Here is an 11,302-nt window from a genome sequence, read left to right as displayed (position 1 = left end):
CCTCATGAACTACTCCAGTATGGGTCCCTTCCACAGGGTGCAGTCCTTCAGGAGCAGCCTGCTCTGGTTTGGGTCCCCCACAGAGTTACAAGTCCTGCCAACAAACCTGTTCCAGCATGGTCTCTTTTCTCCACATGTCTACAGGTCCCTGCCAGGAGCCTGCTCCATCACTGGCTTGCCCTGGCTTTCCCTCTATCAGGCCCACCTCTGCCATTGTGGGCTCCTCCGTGGGCTGCATGTGGATCTCTGCTTCCACGTGGACCCATCCATAGGTCCCAGTCTCTCTGACTTGTGTTCACACTGGAGTTCCAGCGTGTCCAGTACAGCAGCACAGAAACAGCAGCCATGCCCTGGCCATGTGCCAGTCCCTGTGCATCACCACTGCTGTCCTCAAAATGTCCCCAAGCACAGCAGAGTGAGGGGATCAGCAGCACAACAGAGGGAAAGCAAAAAGCAGCCACAGACGAGCACAGCACTAATGCACTGTAAGGCATCAAGCCCAGGGCAAGCACAGGAGCAGCCAAAGAGCAATAACAGCTGTACATCCCATCTAACACATTCCAATCAAAGCTGTTATCTCGAACCTTCTGAGCCCCATGTTGGGCATCAAAATGAACTGTTGTGGTTTAACCCCAGCTGGTAACTCAGCCCTACACAGCTGCATGCTCACTGCCTTCCAGTGGGACTGGGGAGAGAATTGGAAGAGTAGAAGTGGGAAAAATCAGGGGCTGAGATAAAGACAGTTTAATAGGAAAACAAAAAAATCCAAGAAATCAATTCACTACTTCCCTTGGCCAGGCAGGTGTTCAGCCATCCCCAGGAAAGCAGGGCACCATCACACGTAATGGTTACTTGGGAAGGCAAATGCCATCACTCTGAATATTCCCTCGTTCCTTCTTCTTCCCCTCTGTATCCTGAACATGATGTCACATGGTCTGGAGTATCACAGCTGTGTCCTCCCCACTTCCCAAGCACCTCCATCCTCTTCCTCAGTATGGCAGTACAAGAAGCAGAAAAGGCCTTGGCTTTTGCAAGTTCTGCTCAGCAATTAAAAAAAAAAAATTAAAAATCTCTATTTTATCATTGTTGTTTTCAGCACAAATCCAAACAATTGTCCTATACAAGCTACCTTGAAAAAAAATTAACCCCACCTAAGCCAAAACCAGGGCAGCTTCCAAGGTGGATATTCATGGCTGAAATCTCTTCTTCCAAAGGAAGATGTTGAACATCTTGAGTATTTCAGTCTTTGAGGACATGTCAGGCTCTTGGTATTCTTTTATGAGAGAAGTCTGCAGTAGAAATAATCATCATTTTCTTTTGAAAATTTTAGTTCTAGTTGATGCTGTTATTCAGTGATTTTGTGCTTTTCTGATACAGAGGAAATGGGGAAGGTAAATATGCTGCTCCAGTAACCCACCTATGTATTTCCTAAAGACTAGTACATTGTAGTACTTTCCCAAAAAATGTCTAGCAGTGTATTCTGACACGAAAATCACACAGCACTTTTTTTTTTTTTTTAGCTAATAGTTTCCCTCTCACATGAGGTGTGATGCTTAATTGCTTTCTTACTGTAAAGGCCTTTGCAAGTTTGCTCAAGGGTTAAAAAAGTATACTAGGTTGTTCAGAATTTGATGCTTTAAAAATGAAGAGAAGCCTGATATATTTCTACTTGTGTAAATATGTCATTTTGTATTTGCCTGAAGTTTTTAAAACATAGCTGGTTCTTCTGTGTTGTGTATCTAAGCATGGGAAATGTAAAGTAAAACTACATCATGTACACTGATTTTTACAAATTCAAGTGTAAATTTCTTCTTAATTTTCTTCAGTTGATTTTGAGACCTTCCTTTGTCACTGAGAGTGTTGCTTTCTTTCTCAAAATATTGTAATGTCAAAATATGAAATGTTGCTAAGAAGTGTTTTCTGTAGCTTACAAGAGAAACAAACCAGAAAATTTCTTTACCTACCTAAAATTTCTTTCCTCTACCAAGACATATTAACTTCCCTCAAGTAACAGTACACATCTATAGACTGAGTGCTCATGAACTAATCTGGGCCTATTAATGTCAGAACAGTCAATTCCTTTCAATATCTGCTAGTCAAGATTGTGGTATTGTGTCAGGTGTTCATTGCAAAATTACATTCACGTGTTAGTGGTATTCCACCTGCTCACGTGATTAATCATGTTAGCTCTTGTTCTTGTATTTAATGAGAAGCATTGCACAGAAAACATATTAAGATTTGTACCTCTGAATACAAATGAGATTTTTTTTCCCCTTTCTATAACTGAAAACCAAATTTTTCACAACTTAAACCGCATAATGATTTTGAGTTTTTAGCATTTTGGAAACTCAGGAAGTGACCATGCAAACTAATGGGATTTTGATAGACTTTTAACTGAGGTATTGGAAGGCCATCTTAATAATGAAATTGAGCTTTTGCAGGGTAAGTGAAAATGTGCCAATCATTTCCTTCTGCTCAGTTGGGTTTTGTTGTTTTGGGGTTTTTTCCTGGTGTTTTGTTTGCTTTTTCTTCCCTGTGCTAACCAACTGTGTCTAATCAATCCCTCTCTTACTCCCATTGTTAATGCACTATTTTAGAGTAAGGTGTTGCCAAAACCTACTTCTGCTAGCGTTTTCTTCAGCTTGGTGCCCTTGTTGCAGTTATACATCACAGAAGTGCCTCATTCTCATGACCCATACAGTGCCCACACATCAGCAGTGAGCCAGAGCTCTCACACCATGCTGCATTAACACATCAACACTCCTAGCTGAGGCCCCAGCCATCTGAGCATGGAACATACCAGGTAAGGTGTATTTATAACTGTAGGCTGGTGTATCTAGAAACTAGCAATGCCAAGGAACTGGCATCACAACCAGTATTTATTAAAACACCTTTCATTAACTGTTATTAATGGAATTAAGATGTTTACCTCCAGCAGGTAACTGTTCACACAGTACTTTAATTTACTCCTTCACACTTGCACCCAGACACAAAAATCGCTCATGGCTGCAAGGCTGGAGCAACAACTGTGTGCTTCTGACGCTGAGGTGGAGGCTCAGATTGGCTTTGATGAGACTTTCATGTGCCAGGCACCTCAGCATGTGCACTGCCTCTTTTTCCTGCTGTTTTCTAGCTACTGTTTCTTCATTCACAGCCACAGGTACCCATAGAACCATTCACACACACTTATACAGACAGAACTTTTATGGTTCAGGCTGGAACTTACTCAGCAGCTGAAGTCATGCTTCTGCTAAAAACACTAAATTTGGTCTCCAAAGGCTTTGGGGTTCTCAAATCTACAGCCTTCAGCTCCATGACACTGAAAGAAACTGAGTGAGAAAGTCAGGAACATGTGGGAGGAGTGGGAAGTGCTATGAAGAAATGTTTAGACACCTGACTGAGATGTATTGTTTTCTGCAGTCATGATGAATTTACTTTGTTATATGTATTGATGCAATCTGTGATTTGTGGGTTGGTGTGGGGGTTTTACTTGGGTTGTTTTTTTGAATTTTTTTTTGTTTTGGTTGATTTTTCTTTTCCCCTCAGGAAATTATTCTTCAGTCAGCTTTCAGGTAAAAAATAATTGGAACTATAGGTACTTGACCCATGGGTTTAATGACTGACATAAAAGGAGGGGGACTTGGTTTTAATTTAAATGTAAAGTGGAGAGGCAGGGTACTCAGACTGCTGTAGCCTAGTTTAATTTGAAAACATAAAACTAAGAAAATTCTAACCAGTTAAATACACGTTCTTTACAATAGGAGTCACTAAGAAATTAATAAGAAGTAGTTATTAAGTTCCATACTTTATTTTAAAAACAGTGTTAGTTAATAAAAAGACATAATGATTCTGAGAGTACCCAGTTTTAGCCTATCTTTATTGAGACACATTGTGTGTAAATGAGCTTTTAGAATAAAGTGCAGTCTAGCTATTTGTGTATTAGTCTTAGAAATGAAGGATAAATAAACTCTTCTAGTACTTGCTTGAAAATTCTAGATGAAGGAAAAGAGCAAGCTGCAGTTTAGATTTGATCCAGTAATGGCATCTGCAGGCAGAAGAGGAGACTACATCTGATTTACCTCTGCAAACACAACCTGTTATTTTCAGACAGGAAATTTTTTCTCATTCTTAATTTATGTGAAAATGCTGTGATTTGATGAGTCCTGTCACTTTTGTATGTTTTGCAGCACTTATGATTTCAAGGTAGGTTTTTGCTTTGTTAAGTTTTGGGGTTTTTTATATTATTATTTTAGGACAGTACTTTAATTCCCTTCCTAGCTTTTAGTAGGATCTGAGAGGGTTTATGCCTTTTCTTTTTTCTTGATTTTTCATTTTTCTGTGCTAAAAATACCCCAACAATTGCCAGCTTTTCTTTGTTTTATGCTCTTCTCATGACCTGCAATTGGTACGTGTAACAAGATTGGGTTGTTCTTGAATTTTCTCCTGCCCCATTTTTGTTTGTTTTTTCTTTTTCTCTTAGTTTGTTATGTTCATGAGTAGCATTGGCTTCTAAGACAGGAGACAGTTTATGTAATCTAATCAATATTCATATGATTTGGTTATTACAGTGAAAACAGAACAAAATGGAGATATTCTGAGCTAATGCTTCATCAATAGCAAGTGCCACAAACAAAAAAAAAATATTATTTCATGTATCTTTCAACGTGAGCTAGTGGCTCACCTCTGTCCTTGTGGGATTCTGTTCTGGGGCACCCAGCCAGGATGATGATGCTGATGAAATACTCCCATTTCTTTCCCCAATTGGGGGAAAGTCTCACTGCCAGGGCTGATTGTGTAACCCCTCTATCCACAATCTTTTCCCATTTATTAACACTTTATAATTTTCTTAGCATTTTTCATTCTGCCGCTTCCCAGCACCGTCCCTGAGCAGCATTCTCAGAAAAACACGGACGGTAGTGAAAACGTGTGCACTTTTATAGCTGCGGGTTTTGTCCTCTTAGCTGAGAAAAGATCCGCTGCCTGTGCCCTGTGTGTGTCCCGGGAAGCGCGGTGCTCGCTGCGGTGTTGCCCGGCCCGGCTCGGGAGCGGCAGGCGGGCTCGGGACGGAGCCGCGGCCGGGGTGCAGCGCTCCCGCACGGCCGCTGGGTGCCGCTGCTGCCCAAGGCGAGGCGGAGCAAAGCCGGCGCTCCAGAGCCGCGCTGTGTCCCGGGAACAGCACAGAGCCCTTAATCAACTGCACGGCGGCTTAAAGCACAGCTGGAATGCATGTACAAAATGTCTGTTATCTCACGTTAGAATTTTCTTTCTTTTTTTTTTTTTTAAGTTGCTATTAAGAAAAAAAAGTATTTTTGCTTGTGCGTAATACAGTACAATAATAATATTTATCAAAATCAGGAGTAAATTCCAAAATAGTGTGCCTAACTCTACAAGTAGGCTGAAGGAATACCTTTTCCTGTTATGAATAGCACAGAAAAAAGTTCGAGTTTAATACTGGGATATGTAAAGCTAAGAGAGATGATGGCTAGTAAAGCAACTTTTATGGCAGTTTAACTTCATTTTGAAGCCACTTCTAATTACCCAACTGTCTGTAACTAAACTAATGTTTTACTGCAGAGGGGCTTGGGTGATTCCTGTATTCCCCCTTGTGCCTTCCACAAATCACAAAATGGGTCGACAATGAAATTCAAAAGGGAACTCTGAAATTCTGATTTTGGAAATTCTGACTTGGAATTTCCTGTTGTAATTCGTAGGTAAGAAATATCTTAAGATCTTTTTAGTTTTAGCAGGCAAAGTTCTTAGCTTTGTGGGGATCTGCTTAGCTGAGGTGGTATTCTTTAACCTCGAGGGAATAGACTATGTATAAGTTGTTTTAAGAATTCAAATATTAATATAGTGCACCCTTTGCATAGACACCATTACAGCTCTGTAAAGGAGCTTTGTGAACTACAGCCTGGGTAGAAACAGACATCCTGGTATAAAGTAACAGGGAAAGTAGACTTTATCCCGTGAGCTTAGGAGTGCTGCCTTAGGTCAGCTCTGCAGTTTTGCTTGCCTGGTTTTCAATATTGGTGTTAGATGAACATGTGTGATTGTTCTTACAGTACCTAGAACTCTTGTGGGACCTGCTTTTGAACCTGACATTTAATGGCCCCTGTTCTCTGTGCTTGAGACTAGACTTCCATGCTATTAGTTTACAGCTGTGGTCCAGGAAAGATGAGGCTTCACTAAGATATACCATACATAAAACACATTTCTGACACATTGCACTGGCAACCCTCTATTTGTAGGCTCTGCTGTCCAGGGAATAAAGATCATTCTCTGCTCTGTGCTTTAAGGCAGTGCTGCTGTCCTGAGAGGGCATTTACAGCATTGTCTGCTCAGAGAAGTGAAGACATCAGTGATATGTTCTTCACAAACATTGTGTGTTAGCCAACAGCACACAGCCAACAGTTCTCAACTCTCAGATAATTGGAGCTTTCAGAAGAAAACAGGATTCTAAATATGGAAGAAGAAATCCTTGAGAGAATTTGTTGTTCACAGTATCTAGAAAACTGTTTTGTAAACAGTATTGAAATTCATCACAGTATTTTGGCAACATCAAACGTTGAATGTAAACAGATAAACCTAGAGGTTCTTGCAGCTTAAATTGCAAAGTTTCTTTGAGGCTAAGGTGTAATGGGACTGAAATATTTCTCTGCCTTGTCTAAATGTTAGAATGTGGGAGCCACGTATTGTAGCAGGATGATGATATCTTTTACAGTTACTTGGGGTGATTACTGCTTAGCAGAAATTCCCATTATGAAATGTCTTAATTTCCTATGTCTTTTGTAAGAAAGGAGTCATCTGCTAGGGATTTTCAACAGGAAATTAATAATTCATAGGCAGTGCAGTGTGCCAGGTCCATTTCCCATTACTTTCTGGGCTGTACATTCACAATAGGATGTACTTTTGTCACCATGGAATTGAAAATAGAACTCTGAATATACAAAGTTGGCTTTTGTGTTGAATAAGATTATTTTGGCAGTCACATGAACTGACTGTAACATTTGAGTATTTGCACAAATTGGGAGTCCTGTACATTTATTTTGACAGTTTCAGTGCTCTTATGATCAAAAGAAGTCACTAAAATGATAATCATTTAAGAGCAGTGGTTTAGGACCAAGTTGTTAGCTTCCTGTTCAGTTTTTCAAAGCATGGCCTGTGATGGATTTCTGTGCTAGGACATTTTTATAAATTAAGAGTAAATACGTTTTTATGGGTGTGCACATATTTGTTTTCTGTTATTTCTGTACTCTTAAATGTCACTATATCCAGAGCACACCAGTATACTCCATCTTCATGGGATGCTTAGTTCTAAGTTGATGGTGCTGGTACTTTCTTAACCTGTACTTTGCCCACTGGAAGCTGATTTTTACCCCTTGACTTTCTTGCTAATTTTTACAGGAGAAATGTATTGACTTCGCTATTATAATGTAAATGCAAAATCAGATTGTAAGAGTAGTTTGAAAAGGGTGAAGCTTTTTTAGTTCACTAATGCAGAGGCTGCATCAGGAATTTTCTTAGGTAAAGACGTTTGTTGTTATTTGGATTTTATAAATGCTCGTTATTTGGTAGGGAGTTTCCCATTTTAGAGGCAATTTATTTCCCAAGGGCTTTAGAACTGAAAATGTAGGGGAGAAGATGAGGGATTGAATTTGAAAACTATTTCAGGGCCTGAGAATTAAATTTCTTTTATTTTATACAGGTACTATTTATAAATTATGCTATTGTGCCTAGAAATGCCATCTAGAAGAAGAATGAGTTCTGTTTTGAAGGGAGAGGGAAAAAAATCCTTAAATCTCCAAAATGATGAATATGACAAAAGGTAGGAAGATAACACATATTAAAATAAATAGCAATTTATTATAAAAGTATCATAGCACTTACATGATTTGATACTAAATTCAGAATTTCCACAGCATATTTACTGTGTCCATTCTGTAATGCAAATACAACACAGCCATCTATTTGCCAAAAAGAAAAAAAAGCCTAAAAGTAGATCTTATGATATTACATGATAACATGCATCACATGAATAGCATATAGGAACTCTCAGAATTCTGGTAATAAAAGATTTAAAATTGGCATGAAAGACTTTCCTTGACATTTAGATAGTTGATGCCATCCTATTAAATAGTAGAATTCAAAAGTTAAGAGAGTTCCATGCCAGTGGTAATTGTGAATTACTACTTAAATGAGTAGTATAAATTGTGCTGTGTGATGTTCTGCATTGTAATACAGTAATTATGCTAAGCTCCTTCTTTTGCTTGTGGATCAACTTTAAAACTGTTGATGCTGTGTAAATAATAGCAACTCTGGGCAAATACACCTTTTGAAGCCCTATAAACCACAGCATTTGTAATGTAGTCTTGTAAATAGCAGTGCCATTCTATGGAAATGAGAAAATTGTACAAATGCCACAACAGGCACTTCTTGTAAACTCATACCACTGTTAAAATACACAGCTCTTTATAAGAGAATACAGTTATTCAGTGGTGTGACAGCTGCATAAATATGCTGAAGTGGTGTATCATAATGGGAGGGTTTGCAAAGCCTGCCATGTCCTGTGGGTGCATAAATACCATCAGATAGTAAAGGGACTCAGGCTTCTTAATCTATTTGGTTATTCTGAAAACCTCCTTGCAAGGTTGAAACTGACACTGCAAAGAGATACGCAAAGTGCACTTAATCCTTCCAAGTGGTAGCTTGAAGTAGGCAGGCTCGTGCTGAAGTGCTTTCTTTGATGCAAAGTTGAGTTCAGCACTTGCAGCCTGTCACCAGGGGCTGTGTGACACCGTGTGCTGCGGCCACGCGCTCGGGGACTGCCACTCCTCCAGCAGCTCCAGCGGCACCTTCACAGGCAGATTGCCACAATCTGTGCAAATGTGTTCCCCTGTTGTCCTTTAACACGGTGGGAAACTTGCAGTTTTCCTTGTTCTGCTTTTAATTCACTGATGTTACGACATCTGAAACTGCAGCTTTTTGGTGTGAACAGGTCTGAGGCTGACAAAAGCATGAGGCAAATGCAGCAAGGAGTAGAAAATGGGTGAACAAGCAAGCAAGTTGGAGAACTGCCTGCTCAATTGGTCTAGTGAAACAAATATTACTGCAATTTAGGTACTGAACAAATTAGACTGCTCCCTACTCCTTCAAAACCTGCAGAATTTGCACATCAGGTGAGCTGGACATATGTAGAAACATAGTGGGGTCCCCTCAGCTTAGAATAAAACTCAAATTCATGGTAGCAATAATGTCAATGGGAAGTAAACTTATTGAAGCAAATTATAAAAATAATAGGAAATCTACCATGAGTCAAAATATAGCAACTTATATTTCAGTTAATGAAATTTGGTACATTCTATGTATTTATGTATTCTCCATTTTTAATGTAATTCTAGTTTTTTTCCTATGGAGAACTATATATGAAAAGAGATTGTTTTTAAAAGATAGGGTATTTATATTCTAGGTTGTTTTAAGGATACAGTACTGTAGGTCTACCGTTGATCTCAAGTTTACTAAAATTCACATCTATGGTATAACTTAGAGAAAGCAGAAGGGAAATTATTTTAATTTAAAATTGTACACCAAAAAAAGTCCAAGCAAAATTTTGAACCATTTTGATAAGCAAGGCCTGTGGATGTTTTGACTGTTGCTCAATTTAAACAAAAAAAAGAGTAAATATAATAGGTTTTTGAAAATGAAATAAATAATATGGTGCTCCTCTGACATTTTTTCAGATGAACAATTTTTCAGGAAGATTACAAGGCTGAGTAGTCAGTTTTTGAGAGGTGGAGTATAGTTTAGTTGGTGGGCCTGCTGTGATTGGAATTGATTAATGGGTGTTGTGATAAGCATAGAAACAGATCAGTGGCAGCTTATCCTGCTTTCAGCTGTCACAGCTGTGCCTCTTCACTCTTCTTCTGGCCCTATCACACTCCCTGGCAGCCTTTAAAGTACCTCCTTCCCAGTGGAATTTCTGCAAATCATCTACTCAAATGCCAAGATACCCTAGAAGCAGCTGTGTCTGAGAAAATTTGTTCAGGCTCACGTATTTGTTGTGATGAAGAATATCACGTTAGAGAATCCTTTCCTCCTGCAGGAGGAAGCACGCTGTGCCATCCCCTGAAGAGAGAGTTAAATGATGATTCTGATGGGCAGGTGGGCTCCTTAGTCAAGAACTTTCAATGCTGGAACAGGAACACAGTTTGTAAACCTGCTGGCTAAGAGATATCTGCTGCTTGACAGTTGCAGTAAATAACCCCTGAATGTTAATTTTATTGCTGATGGCTTGAGAGAAGCAATGCTGTTACATGCTTAAAATCCTGGTAGCTGCCTTTTTTGTTGTAATGTTCAAAAGATTTTCAAATGTAGGTTTTGGAAGTTCTGAATGTACTTTGAAAGCATTTCCCTGGTTTCCTTAATGAGAACTGTGATCTCCAGTGTGATCCCTGATGCAGGTAGTTTGATAGGAATCATGCAGTTTTAACAAAAAATTACAGGTATGTGGCTTTTATACAAAATAAAGATGGGACCCTGAGGTCCCTTCTAAGCTGGCATTCAATGAGCCAAACCTTTTATGTAACTTCATGGATTTGAGGAGGATAGCCCAGGAATTATGTGCTTTGTGGGATATGAGACTTAATGCTCTGTAGGATTTCTCTGATTTGTTACAAAAAATATTTTCTTCATTTTATTGGAAAGAGAATAAGCCTAGAGCATGGGAATAACTGTACTGCTCTTTCTGGACATTTTGTAGATTATAATACTTAGGTGGTAAAAAGTCTTGTTATGAAATCTCTGGGTGCTGTAAATAATTTTTGGCTTCTCTGTATGCTTTAAATGCCTGAGGCAGCTATCCCAGCATTATCAATAAATATTAAAACATGTTTTTATCCAACTCAGGCAAATTAAATCTGAATTGAAAAGCAAATGATGCACACAGAAGGTCTCATCTCTGGCTAAATCTGCAACATGTTTAACTGATCTACCAAGATAATGTACAGTTTATCCACTGTGCCAGTCTGTGAACAAGAATAAGTTTAGACTATTTGGGAAAATAAATACAACTAAAAAAGATTATTTGTTAAGTTTCTATTATAAGCGCATGTACAGTTCCTGTGTTGTATAGAGAGTCAACTAAGTCACATTAGTGGGAAACTACTTCTCAATGAGACTAAAACAAAATCTTATTTCAATTTTTTAATTATATTTTACAGAGGAATATATCTAAGGCTGTTTTTAAAAGTCATGTTATTTATTTATTCTACGATTATATCGTATGTCAGCTGTATTTTGTAATGTC

General features: G+C 38.8%; 1 long non-coding RNA gene across 1 annotated transcript; it reads left to right on the top strand.

The window, feature by feature from the left end:
- The first annotated feature begins 7,035 nt into the window (after positions 1-7,035).
- Positions 7,036-10,976, top strand: LOC135304133 (uncharacterized). The gene is made up of 3 exons (XR_010365576.1): positions 7,036-7,825; positions 8,996-10,158; positions 10,372-10,976. It is a non-coding gene; the product is annotated as an uncharacterized LOC135304133 (long non-coding RNA).
- Positions 10,977-11,302: the final 326 nt, after the last annotated feature.

This window comes from Passer domesticus, chromosome 7 (genome assembly GCF_036417665.1).
Source record: "Passer domesticus isolate bPasDom1 chromosome 7, bPasDom1.hap1, whole genome shotgun sequence".
Taxonomy (NCBI): domain Eukaryota; kingdom Metazoa; phylum Chordata; class Aves; order Passeriformes; family Passeridae; genus Passer; species Passer domesticus.
This window is presented reverse-complemented; position numbering and strand designations above follow the sequence as displayed.